This window comes from Physeter macrocephalus, unplaced genomic scaffold (genome assembly GCF_002837175.3).
Source record: "Physeter macrocephalus isolate SW-GA unplaced genomic scaffold, ASM283717v5 random_180, whole genome shotgun sequence".
Lineage (NCBI taxonomy): Eukaryota > Metazoa > Chordata > Mammalia > Artiodactyla > Physeteridae > Physeter > Physeter macrocephalus.
In genome coordinates this window covers 36,207-50,539 of record NW_021145453.1, presented here as the reverse complement: position 1 = coordinate 50,539, position 14,333 = coordinate 36,207, and the positions used below count along the sequence as shown (strand labels likewise).

The 14,333-nt window shown below is 49.7% G+C and overlaps 1 long non-coding RNA gene across 1 annotated transcript; it reads right to left on the bottom strand.

Annotated features, from left to right (window-relative positions):
- Positions 1–31: 31 nt before the first annotated feature.
- On the bottom strand, positions 32–1,984 carry LOC114484921 (uncharacterized). The gene is made up of 3 exons (XR_003678283.2): positions 1,687–1,984; positions 741–915; positions 32–139 (listed from the first exon to the last, which is right to left on the bottom strand). It is a non-coding gene; the product is annotated as an uncharacterized lncRNA (long non-coding RNA).
- Positions 1,985–14,333: the final 12,349 nt, after the last annotated feature.

Below are 14,333 nucleotides of genomic sequence, written 5' to 3'. Positions count from 1 at the left end.
TTTTGTTTTATTTTTAATTTTTTTAAATCGGCAGGCGGACTCCCAACCACTGCGCCACCAGGGAAGCCCCCATCATTACTTTAAATGGTCCATGTCGGGAATTCCCTGGTGGCCCAGTGGTTACGACTCGGTGCTTTCACTGCACGGCCAAAAAAAAAAAAAGGAAGTTAAAGAAAGAAAGGAACATAGATGGTCCATGTCTTAATACAAAATAAAAGGTTACCAGAGGGGAAGGGGGAGGGGTGGGTGAGATGGGCGAAGGGGCGTGATTGTATGGTAATAACGGTAACTAGACTTATTGTGGTCTATTATTTTGTAGTGTACACAGCTATCGAATTACTATGTTGTACATCCGTAACGTAATGTTATATGCCAATTTTACTTCAATTAAAATAATGTTTGTTAGAAACAAACAAACAAACGAACCCCAAACACAGTGGATGTCTACTCTCCGGGCATCCTGGGATGCTTCCTTATTTCACAGGGCCGCCTGGGTGGTGTGACTCCTTTCCTTCCTTTTCCCCTGTTCTTTCCCTTCTTAAACCTCAGAGGGTTTGGGACTTGCAGTGAGTTTTAAGCCAGAGGTGATTCTGGGTGTGGCCACTGGCAGAGCGACTGCCCACTGCAGTGGCCCTGGAGACCTGGGTGGTTGGTCCAAAAGCTGAGCTCATGTCGTTTCATGAGACCTGGTACAGAGGGCTCTAGTGAGATGCCAAGGACGTCTTGTTCACCAGCTGTACCTGTTTTCCTCCCCACTTTGGGTGGTGGACGGGAGCTGTGCTCCGTGGGGTACGAGGCTGCAGCTCCAATTGGCCGAGAAGACTTGGAAGGCCGGATTTCCATCATTGCTTGGCACTGAGGACGCACAGATGACGCCGCTGTGAAAGGGCTGGTCTTGGGGAAAAGCTATTGGCGCTGGAATTGTAAAGGGGAAAGAGGGTTTTGGCTCATTCGCTGGGCCTTTCCAAATCCTCCATGCTGGGGTTTGGGCAGAGCCCAGAGCTGCCTTGGGGCTCTCCCAGAATGAGCTTGCATTAGCTCCTTCAGGAATGGGAGTTTGAAGCCAAACCCTCCTCCTTGGGCTGCTCGGCCCCAGCTGGCTGTGGCGGGATGAGGCCCTCTGGTCCCTGGCAGGCCCGGCCCTCTGGGCTCATCTGGCACAGACAGGGGGAGCGGGCCCGCTGGCTGAGCTGTGCTCCCTGCTCCTGCCTTGAGTTGCGACAGGCTGATCTTAACCCCAGGGTCTGATCTCAGTGATGCTTCGGGGATTCTCAGGACGTGGTTTTGGACCCGCCTGTATCACCTGCGCCCGGTCATCTGGGGTTTAGGGTCCTGTTGACAATGCGGATCCAGCTGACTGGGTCAGAACCTCTGAGAGGGATTTTACAGACTCCGTTCGGGGATTTGCCCACCAGCTGAAGTTAGAGAGTGACTGGAGGATGGGACTATGTTTTGCTCCCGAAAGCTGAGGATTTCCTACCTGTTTTACCTCCTGCCTGGACGTGCAGGGTAGGAATTCTTGCAGATGCCGGGCTCCGGGCATGTGATACTTCCGCCCCGGCGGAAGTATCACAGTGGGTCCTGGGGCCCTGGGGCCTGAGTTAGAATCCTGACTCCGCCCCGTCACTTTCCAGCTGGGGGACTCCGGAACAACCCCCTTGCTTCACCGCGCCCCGGTTTCCTCACCTCTAAAAAGGGGTCCCTCAGGAATTCCCTGGTGGTCCAGTGGTTAGGACTCCATGTTCTCACTGCTGAGGGCCCGGGTTCGATCCCTGGTGGGGGAACTAAGATCCCGCAAGCCGCACGGTGTAGGCAAAAAGTAAAAAAATAAAAAAACTAAAAAGGGGGCTCTCGAAATTCATGTCCACCCAGGCCCTCCGAATATGACCTTATTTGGAACCAGGGTCCTTGCCTACGTCGTTAGTTAAGGATCCCCAGATGACATCAGCCTGGATTTAGCGTGGACCCTAAAGTCTGATGACTGGTGTCCTTGTAAGAAAAGGAGAGGAGGGGACTTCCCTGGTGGTGCAGTGGTTAAGAATCCGCCTGCCAACGCAGGGGACACGGGTTCGAGCCCTGGTCCGGGAAGATCCCACATGCCGCGGAGCAACTAAGCCCGTGCGCCACCACTACTGAGCCTGCGTGCCACAGCTACTGAAGCCCGTGCACCCTATAGCCCGTGCTCCGCAACAAGAGAAGCCACGGCCGGGAGAAGGCCGCGCACCGCAACGAAGAGCAGCCCCTGCTGGCCGCGACTAGAGAAAGCCCATGCACAGCAACGAAGACCCAACACAGCCCCAAAATAACATAAATAAATAAATAAATTTAAAAAAAGAAAGAAAGAAAAGGAGAGGAGGACACACAGAGACAGGCACAGAGTGGAAAAGGCCATGGGAAGACAAGGCAGAGAGGGGAGTGATGTGGCCATAACCAAGGAAGGCCTGGAGCCCCCAGAGCTGGAGGAAGCCAGAGAGGATTCTCCCCAACGGCCTTCAGAGGGTGCATGCGCTGCCAACACTTCGATTTCCAGCCTCCGGCCTCCTGAACTGTGAGAGAAAGAATTTCTGTTGTTTTAAGCCACCCCGTTTATGGTCATTTGTAATGGGCACCCTAGGAAACAAAAACACTCCCTCAAAGGACAGTCATCCCCTAGAGCATTTGACACGCTGCATACAGAAGGGGCTCAATCACTGTGCAGACGGGACAGCAGGAGAGCTCAATAAATTTTCAGGGAGCAGCCCGTGGCTCTGGAGAGGACCAACCTGTCAAAAGGAGCATCCCCGGTGCGTCCGGGGGCACCGGCCCTGCTGGGGCCCCGCCTCACTCCACTCGGTCCCGGCTTCCAGAGGCTGGAGGCTTGGCAGGGAGCCGGGAGGAAGCAGGAGCAAGGAGAGGGCTGGGAAGGGCAGCCCTGGCCCAGGGCGAGGAATGCACGCCCTGTGAATCATGGCATGCGGGCCAATGGCTGCCTGCTGACATATCACACCCCAGGGGCAAGACGGAGGTGACCTCACGCTGGTGTCAAACACTCAGGGCCCCTCCCAGCACCGCCCCCATGCCTCCACGTCGCCGCCGAGGGAGCTGTCCCCACCCCACCCCTGCCCACGTTTGTGTGCTCCTCCCTCCCCTGCACACACAGCAGGACGAGCCAAGACTTCAGTGGAGGTTTATTATTTGGATGCTTCGGAATGGGCGAGGCGAACAGTTTCCACCTCCCCGAGGGCAGCCGCATCGTAAATCCTGGAATACGCACCGCACGTCTGCCCCAGCTGCCCGGGGAGCGTGTGATGGGATGAGCTCCGCAGGGACTGTTCCCGGGGCTGGAGTCCCACTCTCTCCCGCCTCCGTCTGTAAAAATAATGGCTCACAGCTGGGGAAACTGAGGCCCAGAGCTGCTAAGGACCTGTTATACACCTCCAAGTCAAAGAGCTCCTTGGCAACAGAGCCGGGACTGGAATGGAGAATTTATCTCGGGTGAAGTTCTGTTCGACTTCCTGGACCAGGGTCGTCATCTTCTCGGCCACTGCTGCAAATCTCGGCTCCCCTGCTCCTGGGCGCTGAAGGTGTCCCCCACCCCCCCGCCCCGCCCCGTCCCGTCCCCCGAGTCAGGGCATTGTGGCGTCTGGGCTCTAGAAACAACTCTTATTTTCTTGGCCCTCACCTTCTGCAAGTGAGTATATCTTACCTTCAGCAGTGATTTTAGCTCATGAACTTCCTCTGTGCCCACCCCGCCTTCAGAGAGAAAGTGTTCCCGAGGCTCTGGCTTGGGGTTCTTGGCCTCTGTATCGCCACACGACCGTGTGCAAGGATTTTAGGACAGTCTCTCGAGACCGGGCACCTAGCAGGGGGAAGGGTCCCCGAGCATCGGGGCACACGCAGCCCCTAACCTGTGCTCCGTTCCCCGGGAGAGAGCTCCACGCTTCTCCGCTGGTGAGCCAAGTTCAAGTCCTCGCAAGGGCTTTGACAGGCCTCTGGAACACCGGCCAGGGCCACTTAGAGCTCCCCAAGGCTTCTGCTTATTTATTTTACCATCATAAGCTGAAGCCAATATTTAAGCATTACCAAGGCAACAGCCCAAATCTCCCAGCCCTTGGCCCCCGGCCAGCCCCACGCGGAGGGGACAAGGGCAGGAGGGGAGCAAGGAAAATGAGTCAACTCTCCCCCCACCCCCCCGACCACCTGGGAAAACTGTGACCCGAAAAACAGATCCCAGCTTCTCTTACAGGGTTAACTGTTCTTTCCGGGGGGGCCTACGACTCGGCGCTTTTCACACAACAGGAAGAGAATCCAGCAAGCCTCTGCCCCGATGTTTTATTTTGTTTTCGCCATTATGGTAGGAAACGAGAGGTTCTTCCAACGTTTTATTGAAGCATAACGTGCACGAGGAAAGTGGACAAGTTATAACGGTACAACTTTTGTTCCCCGCAAAGTGAACTCTCCCTTTCACCAGCGCCCCAACAAGAGCAGCCCCCCCAGGTCCCCTGTCCCCTCGTCACTATACCCCCAGGGTGACCATGATCCCAGAGGCTCACAGCTTTGCCTGTTTTTGTACTTCACGTAGAGGGAAGTGTACGCTATGTTCCATCTTGGGTTGAAGCCAACAGCAGGTTTAGGTTCTAGGAGGTTCCCGTGGCCCTTCTCACCACCATTCCGGGGAGGAGAGAACACAGAGGAGGAGAAGACACCTTCCCTGTCCCACAGGCCATGTGGGTGTCAGGACAGGGACGGAGAGCGTGTAGAGAATGGGGCGGAGGTGGTCTGATATTAGAAAAAAACACAGCATCCTTTTCCCTTGTGCTGTGGATCTCGAGTCTCCACCTGACGTGCATGCTGGGAGAAAGGAGGGGGCCGCAGGGTCACAACAAAGCCTGCCCAGTGGGTCTCCAGAGCCCCCATTCCCAGAAGTCCTTGTGTCTCGTGGCAGGACGCTGGGGGCACCCACATCCTCTTTGCTGCCCAGTGAACCTCGCCACTGCAGGGCTGGCTCTGATCGCCCTTGTTTGTATGCCTGGTCGCGGCAGGGCAGGGGTTACCCTAACCTGAGTGTCTCGGTGGCGTTGGCAGTCCTGGGCTCAGTACCCCTGTGTAGCCCCTGTGCCGCGCGGATTTCACTCTCTGTCCCGGGATTGAGGAGGGGGTTCTTTTTCTCTCTCTCTTTCTTATTCGGGGGGTCAGCTTGCGGGATTTTAGATCCCCGAACAGGGATTGAACCCGGACCCCCTGCAGTGGAAGTGCGGAGGCCTAACCACTGGACCGCCAGGGAAGTCCTGAGGAGGGGGCTTTTTGCTTGGTGCTTCACAGGCCTTGGGCCAGTGAGTATCTGCAGAGAAGGACAAGTTTTCAACATTTCCAAGCCATCACAGACTGCTGCCTTTGTGAAATACAATAACCATGACACAGGTGAGGAAAAGAAATGGAAGGAATAAAAGCCGTCCAATAACCATGGCGCAGGTGAGGGAAAGAAATGGAGGAATAAACGCCGTCCAATAACCATGACGCAGGTGAGGGAAAGAAAATGGAGGAATAAACGCCGTCCAATAACCATGACGCAGGTGAAGAAAAGAAATGGAAGAATAAAAGCCATCCAACAACCATGACAGGGTGAGGGAAAGAAATGGAGGGAATAAGAGCCGCGTCCACAATCCCAGCTCCCACTTGTTTTCTTATGGTTAGACTCACGGTCACAAAATTGCATCTCACAAAATTTCATAGGACAACCCTAGCGAGGGGCAAAAGGCATACAGAAATCTCTGCGTGCTGACTCGCGGTCTCTATACTTATTCTGTCGGTGGTGGGCACGCTGTTCGCTGAGCATCGCAGGTCTCTGGGCCACTCTTGGAGCAGCCTTGCCTCAGACCGCCCTCTGCCCCGCCCTGGGCTGACCTTGAGTGGTCTCTGCTGTTTGCTCTGCCTGGGGCCCCCTTCCCAGCTCCTCGCAGGCCCCGTCCTCTTCCTATTCCCGTGTATGTTGCTTTAGCGGAAGTAAAAGAGAGAGAAACCTCTGCCCGCCTTGTATGAGACCCTAAGCACAGAAGCCTTGCTCTTTTCAGTTTCTTACAGATCCGTAGCAATTGCACCTTGCTTCTTCTGGCACCTCGTGGCTTCTCTGCCTTAGATGCGGGACAAGGCTCCCCCGGAGCTGGGTTGGAATATGACGCTGCTGACGGGCAGACGGTGCCGCACCCCGATCCTCCCTCTTTCCTGTGCTCCCCCCTCCCCCAACCCACTGTATCCCGGCAGCCCCACGTCACCCTCCGGGAGATGCTGAGGGCGTGGGAAGGGGGTTCCTGGAGCGGGGACGGGGCATCTCTGCCCCCTCCTTGCTTAAGAGTCTCCGTCCTGTGGTTCAATCCTGAGCCCGCATGTCCTGGGCTTTTCCCTGAGGGAAGGCTCTCGGGATCCAAGTGGGCTGGCAGCTTTGTCCGGCTGAGGTCACCACCGGGGACGTAACCAAGCCGTCCGCCCACTGCGTCCTCGGTATTCCCGCAGGAAATCCGTGGTCTCAGCTCCTTTCGCTCAGGGACACCTCCGAGGCTGCTCATCCTCCCTCACCGCTGCGGAGGGACAGCTTCCCTGTGACCAGCCACGGTGTGACCAGCCCCCCAGAGGGCAGCCCACGTGACCTCTCTGGCTCTAAGAGCCCCCGGCCCCATCTGACCAGAGTGTCATGGGTACGTGTGGGATGGTGAGGCGGGAGTGCGTTTTCTACCTGCGATTGGTTTTATTTGGGCTTCTTTGGGGACAGATGGGCTCAGTGAGGACCCAGTAAGCCCAGCCAGAGACACATGCAGAACCAGTGGCATTGGGATTTACGAGCTGTCACCGGTCCTGCTGTGTACAAGCCTTCCTGCCTTTCCCTTTCCTCTCCTCATTTTTCTGCTTTTTTTTTTCTTTTTAATAACCCTGGCTGCATATTTTCTCTAAACCAAACCATCTGTTTACTAGCTTTTCTAAGCAGTAATAAAGACAGCAGAGACCCGAGAGCCCCTAGGGTCCAGGAACCTTCTCTGGGCGTCCCCAGGTGGCCCAAGGAAGGAGTTGAGCGCCCCAGAGCGGGGCCTGGAGGTCGCGTGTCCGGCAGGGTCCTTTCCTTTCTACCTGAAGTTGCCCGTGCAAAGCAGTGTCTCCTTGGAAAGAGGCTGTGTCTGCCTCTCCACCGCTGCCTTTTGCAGTTGATGACAGGACAGTGGGGTCACCTGCCCGCGGCAAGCTGCCCGCTGGATGCGGAGCCAGAGCAGAGAGGCTGGGCGGTGAGGCTGCTGGGCCAGCCGGGCTTCCCGGGCGCCACGTTCTCTCCGAGGGAATGTACCGAGTTACGAGGACGGGTGAGCCCAGGAAAACATTTCGACAACAGTGCCGAGCGCCTAGGTGACAGAGGGAAAAAAAAGAGGAGTCTGTTTGGGAACAGATTTCGGCCCTCACATCCAAGGCATTAGTAATTCAAGCAGCAGTGAGTGTCATATTTACTTGGGAAAGTATGAAAAGTCAAATAACAATGTTCTCTTCACAGCTTTCATCATCGGCTTGCTGGGTTCCCAGTGCAGTAAAGCCACCTAATCATAAACAGGGGTGCGCTCTGCCATCTGGCAGCAAGGGTGAGCGTGCTGCTGGCGGCTGGGACCCAGGCCCCTCAGTGCCAGGTGGACTCCATCACCAGGCCTGGTGTCAGCCGCGCGGCCCCCTGGAAGCCCAGAATGTCCCCCCACCCAGTCACTGTTGTCAGGACGGCACCACCGCACCCCGCTTGGACTAGGAGGCAGCCAGGGATGGCGGTGCTGAGAGCACCATGTCCGGCCCAGCAAGCTGGCCGGAGGAAAGATGAAACCTTAGGTCAAAAAACCTCCACTTTATTGTGTTACGTCGTGTCATTATTATTATTTTTTTGGCCGTACGGCAGGGCTTTTGGGATCTTAGTTCCCCGACCAGGGATCGAACCCGGGCAGTGAAAGCACTGAGTCCTAACCACTGCGCCGCCAGGGAATTCCCTCGTGTTATGTTTTTTTGTTGGGAGAGAAGGATGGGAAGTGAGCGGGAGGGTGACCAACCATCCCGGTTTATCTGGGACTGAGAGGGTTCCGGGCTACAGGACTTTATGTTCTAAAAGTGGGATAAGCCGATCACCTTGCTGGAGGGGATGGATGTTCACAGCAGGAAAAGGCACAGCCTTCAATGTCAGCATCCACGGTTTGCCCCTAGCTCACTATTTGCAAAATGGGGTAAGCTCCCCGGGGTTTATCTATAAAAAGGAGAGACTGGCTATTAGGGGGAGGAACAAATTCGACTCTTTACAGGCAGGGTAGATAACCTGACAGGGAAGGGGGAAGGTCTGGGCACACAGGTGGCCTGTGGGATGGTAACGACCAAGGACACCTGGCAAAGAGGCTCCTCCCCTCAGCCAGCCCATCACCTCCAGGCAAAATGCGGGCCCTGGGCTGCCAGAGGTCTGATTTTTTAAAGAATTTTTTGTGAAAATTCCCCAATTCTGAAATGTTGGCTCACAAATTAAGGCCATCCTGTAGAGGCCACACAAACACCTCTGGTTGCCAAGTTGGCCTCTGGGCAACCAGTTTGCAACCTCTTCACTACACAATTTCTTAGTTTCCCGTCAGTTCTAAAGTTCAATGATTTTATTTAACCAGCCAGACGTCCCCTCAGTTAACCGGAAACGAATCACATGGTTTACTTTGAGTAAGATATATAAGCAGATATATATGTTACAAAAGCTGAGTCCAGGGGGTTCATTCTAAAGAGCGTTTTCTCCAAAGGAGGCATTATGCTTCCAGAAAAATCTCGAGGGAAAGTATTGCAAGCAACAGTAGTAGCTGTTGGATTGGGCTCTAAAGGAAAGGGTGGAGAGATTCAGCCAGTTAGCGTTAAAGTTGGAGATAAAGTTCTGCTAGAATGTGGAGGCCCCAAAGTAGTTCTAGATGACAAGGATTACTTCTTATTTAGAGATGATGACCTTCTTGGAAAACATGTAGACTGAAATGATTCACTATTGAAATGGCATCATGTGAAGGTGCCCGTTCCACTGAAGTTCTGAAATGTTTTCATCGTGTAAATAATTTCCATGTTTCTTATAATAAACTAATGATTTTTTTTTTTTAAAGAGGTTTCTGCAAACTGTCCCAAGTTGTTCTACCTCTCCATTGATTTAGGTGCTGTGGATCAATATTGTTAAGATGTCTGTTATAACCTAGATGAGCCTGGAAAACAATCTGCTCAGTGAAAGAAGCCTGACACAAAAGGTCACATGTTGTATGATTCCATTGATATGAAATATCCAGAAGAAGCAAATTCATAGAGACAGAAAGTTGATTAGTGGTTGCCTGGGGGAAGGAGAGATGGGAATTAACTGCTAACGGGTACAGGGTTTCCTTTTGGGGTGATGAAAATGTGCTGGAATTTGATAGTGGTGATGGTTACACAACGTCGTGAGCATACTAAAAACCACCGAACAGTACACTTTAAAATGGTGAACTTTATGGTATGTAAATTATATCTTAATTTAAAATATACTGTCAAGTTTTAAATTCTCAGATTGGCCTGTAGATTTTATGCAATCTCAGTCAAAGTTCCAGCAGGCTTTTTTGGGGTAGAAATTGACAAACTGATTCTAGAATTCAAATGGAAATGCAGTGGACGTAGATTAGCCAAAACAACTTTGAAAATGAAGGGCAAAAGAGGAGGTCTCACACCACCTGATTTTAAGCGTTGTAAAGCTACAGTAATCAAGACAGTGTGGTATTCGCATAAAGACAAATAGATCGGTGAAGCAGAATAGAGAGCCCAGAAATAGACCCAAACAAACATGGACAACAGATTGTCAACAAAGGTTCAAAGGCAATTCAATGGAAAAAGGACAGTCATTTTAGCAAATGTTCTGGAACAACTGGATATCCATATGCCAAAAAAAAAAAAAAAAAGTAAAAGAACCTTGATCCATACCGTGCATCATTTAAAAATATTAACCCCAAACAGACTTAAATGTAAAACTTAAAACTATAAACTTCTAGAAGAAAACACAGGAGAAAACCCTGTAATCTTGGGTTAGGCAAAGATTTCTTAGATATGGCACCAAAAGCACAATCCATAAAATAACAAATTAAAAATAACAAATTAAAAAATTGAGCTTATCCAAATTTAAAAGTTCTATTTTTTTGAAAGACACTGTTAGAGACTGAAGACAAGCCATAGACTGGTCGAAAATATTTACAAATCATATGCCTGATAAAATATATAAAGAACTTTCAAAAGTTAAGAAAACAACCCATTAAAAAATGGGTGAAATATTTGAACAAATAAATAATGCTTATTTTGTTTAATAAGCTTGTATTTTTCTTATTGGATGGTCAATAAGCATATGAGAAAATGCTAAAATCATTACTCATTAGGGAACTGCAAATTAAAACCACTGAGATACGGCTACACACCTATTAGAGTGGCTAAAATTAAAAAGGCTGACCATGCCAAGTGATGGAGATGAGGAGCCACTGGAACTCTCATATATTTCTGGTGGGAATGAAAAATAGTACAACCACTTTGGAAGATAGTTTGGCAGTTTTAAAAAGAGTTAAAACATACACCAGCCTTATGACCCAGCCATTCTACTCCTAAGAATTTATCCAAAGGAAAAGGAAATATATGTCCATACAAAAGCAAATGTTCATAGCAGCATTATTTATAATAATCAAAAACTGGAAAAAACCTGAGCCTCCATCAGGTGAGTGGATAAATTAATTGTATATCCGTACAATGAAATATTGCTCAACGATTAAAAAAATGAACTAGTGATACATGCAAAAACATAGATGAATTTCAAAATAATTATGCCTCATGAAAAAAGAAAAAAGAAAAAAACCCACACATACTTATATTAATTTGCTAGGGCTGCCATAACAAAGTACCACAGATTGTGTGGCTTAAACAACAGAAATTTACTTTCTCACATTTCTGGAGGCTAGAAGTCTGAGATCATAGCATTGGCAGGTCTGGTTTCTTCCCAGGCTTCTCTCCTTGGCTTATAGATGGATCTCCTTCTGGTGTCCTCACATGGTCATCCCTGTGTGTGTGTTTGTATTCTGATCTCCTCTTCTTATAAGGACACCAGTCATATTGGATTAGGGCCCTCTAATGACTTCATTTTAACTTAATTACCTCTTAAAGACACTATTTCCCAGTTTTATATTTTACATTTGTTCAATTTTTATGTTTTAATATATTTTTTTAATGGCCGCACCGTGTGGCATGCGGGGTCCTAGTTCCCCAGCCAGGGATGAATCTGCACCCCCTGCAGTGGAAGCATGGAATCTTAACCACCGGACCACCAGGGAAGTCCCCCTGAGGTCGTGGGGGTCAGGAGTTCACCATATGAATTTGGGAAGGGGGGTACAAGTCATTCCACAAAATACTGTATGATTGTTTTTATGTAAAACTCTAGAAAATGCAAGCCAATCTATAGTGACAGGTCAGTGGCTGCCTGGGGATGGGGGAGGAGAAGCGGTAGGAGGAAGAACTAATAAGGGGCCTGAGGAAACTTTTCGGCATGACGGATATGTTCATTAGCTTGATTGTGGAGGTGTTTCCATGGATGTATACGTATGTCAAAGGTTTTCAAATTGTACACTTTAACTATGTGCTGTGTATTGCGTGTCAGTTTTAACTTATATCTTAATCAAGCTATTTAAAAAAAAAAGCGATTTCAGGGGTTTAATTTTCAAAGGCAGTCTCCTCCAAGTGTCCTGGGCTTGGTTTACTTCCAGCTCTGTACTGTCCACGGCTATCTACCGTGACCCTGATGGTTGAGAGGGTCTCGCCCTGCAGCTCACCCCCTCTCAAGCCATGCTCCACATCACATGCTTTCCTGCAGCCCATGCTGGCCGTTCCGTCCCTCACGCAGACCAAGCACCTTCCTTCCCCAGAGAGGATGCTGCCTCCAATGCCCACATGTTCACCTCTTCCTCCTGCTCCATGTCTCAGCGTCAACCTCTGCTTTTGCAATCCCACTCCTGGGCATATATCTGGAGAAAACCATAATTTGAAAAGATACTTGCACCCCCATGTTCACTGCAGCACTATTTGCAATAGCCAGGACACGGCAGCAACCTAAGTGTCCATCGATGGAGGAATGGATAAAGAAGATGTGGTACATACATACAATGGAATATTACTCAGTCATAAAAAAGAACGAAATAATGCCATCTGCAGCGACATGGATGGACCTAGAGATTGTCATGCTGAGGGAAGTAAGTCAGACAGACAAAGACAAATATCGTATGATATTGCTTATATGTGGAATCTAAAAAATGGTACAAATGAACTTGTTTACAAAACACAAATAGACCCACAGACGTAAAAAACAAACTTATGGTTACCAGGGGGGACTGGGTGGGGATAAATTGGGAGATTGGGATTGACATATACACACTACTATATATAAAATAGATAACTAATAAGGACCTACTGTATAGCACAGGGAACCCTACTCAATACTCTGTAATGACCTATATGGGAATAGAATCTAAAAAAGAGTGGATATATGTTGTATAACTGATTCACTTTGCTGTACAGAAGAAACTAACACAACATTGTAAATCAACTATACTCCAATAAAAATTAATTTAAAATATATAATAATCTCTAGGTCAAACAAACAAATAAACCTCTGTTCTTGGCAGAATTTTAAAAATGCCCTTCTCCATTCTATGTCCTAAACCCTGGAAGCTGTGAATATGAGGAGACATCACATTACTCCTGCTGTTGTGTGATGTTCTTTGACACAGCCGACCTTAAGATGGGAAGACACGATCCCTTAAAAGCAGAGTGCTTTCTCCAGCTGGTGGCAGAAGAAGTCAAGGGCTGCAAGGTACGAGGAAGACTGGATACTACTGTTGCTTTGAAGATAGAGGGGTCACGTGAGAAGGAACGTGGGTGCCGCAGAGCTGCTGAGAGTAACCAACCCTCCGCTGAACCAGCCAGAAGATAGTACCTCAGTCCTTGCTTTTGTTTTGTTTTGGCCGAGCCACGGGGCTCGCGGGATCTTAGTTACCGGACCAGGGATCGAACCTGTGGTGCCTGCAGTGGAAGGGCAGAGTCCTAACCATTGGACTGCCAGGGAATTCCCATCTCAGTCCTTGCTATAGACTGAATGTTTGTGTTCCCCCAAATTCAGGTGTTGAAACCTAGTCCCCAGTGTGGTGGTGTTTGGAGGTGGGGCCTTAGGGAGGTGATTAGGTCGGGAGGGTGGAGCCCTCATGGATGGGATTAGTGCCCTTATAAAAGAGACCCCTGAGAGCTCCCTGGCCCCCTTCTGCCATGTGAGAACACAGCCAGAAGAGAGCTGTCTATGAACCAGGAAGTGGCCTCTCACAAGACCCTGAATCTGCTGGCGCCTTGATCTTGGACTTTCCAGTTTCCAGAACTGTGAGAGGTAGATGTTTGTTGTGTAAGCCACCCAGTCTATGGTATTCTGTTACAGCAGCTCCAACAGAATAAGACAGAGTCCTATGGCTGCAAGAAACTGGATTCTGTGAACAACTGGAATGCGCTTGGAAGTGGATTCTTTCTGAGAGCTTTCAGGGAAGACCCCAGCCCAGGCAACACCTTGATTTTGGCCGTGTGAGACCCTAAGCATAGAACCCAGGTGAGCCCAACCAGACTTCTGACCTACAGAACTGAGAGCGAATAAATGGGTATTGTTTTAAACTGTTGAATTTGTGGTAACTTGTTATGGCAGCAAAACTAATCTACCTCCTCAGAGGGAATTCCCTGACCATCCTGTCTGAAGCAGCCCACCCCTACGCACGGCCACCCAACACCTTTGTAATTTTCTCTCATTCCTCTGTTACCTTCAAAGAAATAATTTTGTCTGCTTTGTCTGACTCTCTCTGCCACACTACAGCTTAGCCCAGGAAGGAAAAGACACTGTCTATTTTGTTCGCCTGTGTATCTGGAGCACCCAGCCCCCAGGCCTGACTTGCAACTGGCCCTTAATGAGTGCTAGTGAGGGACGGAGGGAGGGATAGATGAGGAGTTTGGGATTAACAGCTACACACGACTATATATGAAATAGATAAGCAACAAGGACCTACTGTACAGCACAGGGAACTATATTCAATATCTTGTAATAACTTATAGCAGAAAAGAATCTGAAAAAGAATACATACATATATGTGTAACTGAATCACTCTGCTGTACACCTGAAACTAACACAACATTGTAAATCAACTAGACTCCATTTAAAAAACTATTAGTGAATGGATGAGCGATCCTCGAAGATGGTGCATCCTAGCTGACAAGGAGAGTCAGATGACCTTCCTTGCTCCCTTCTTTCT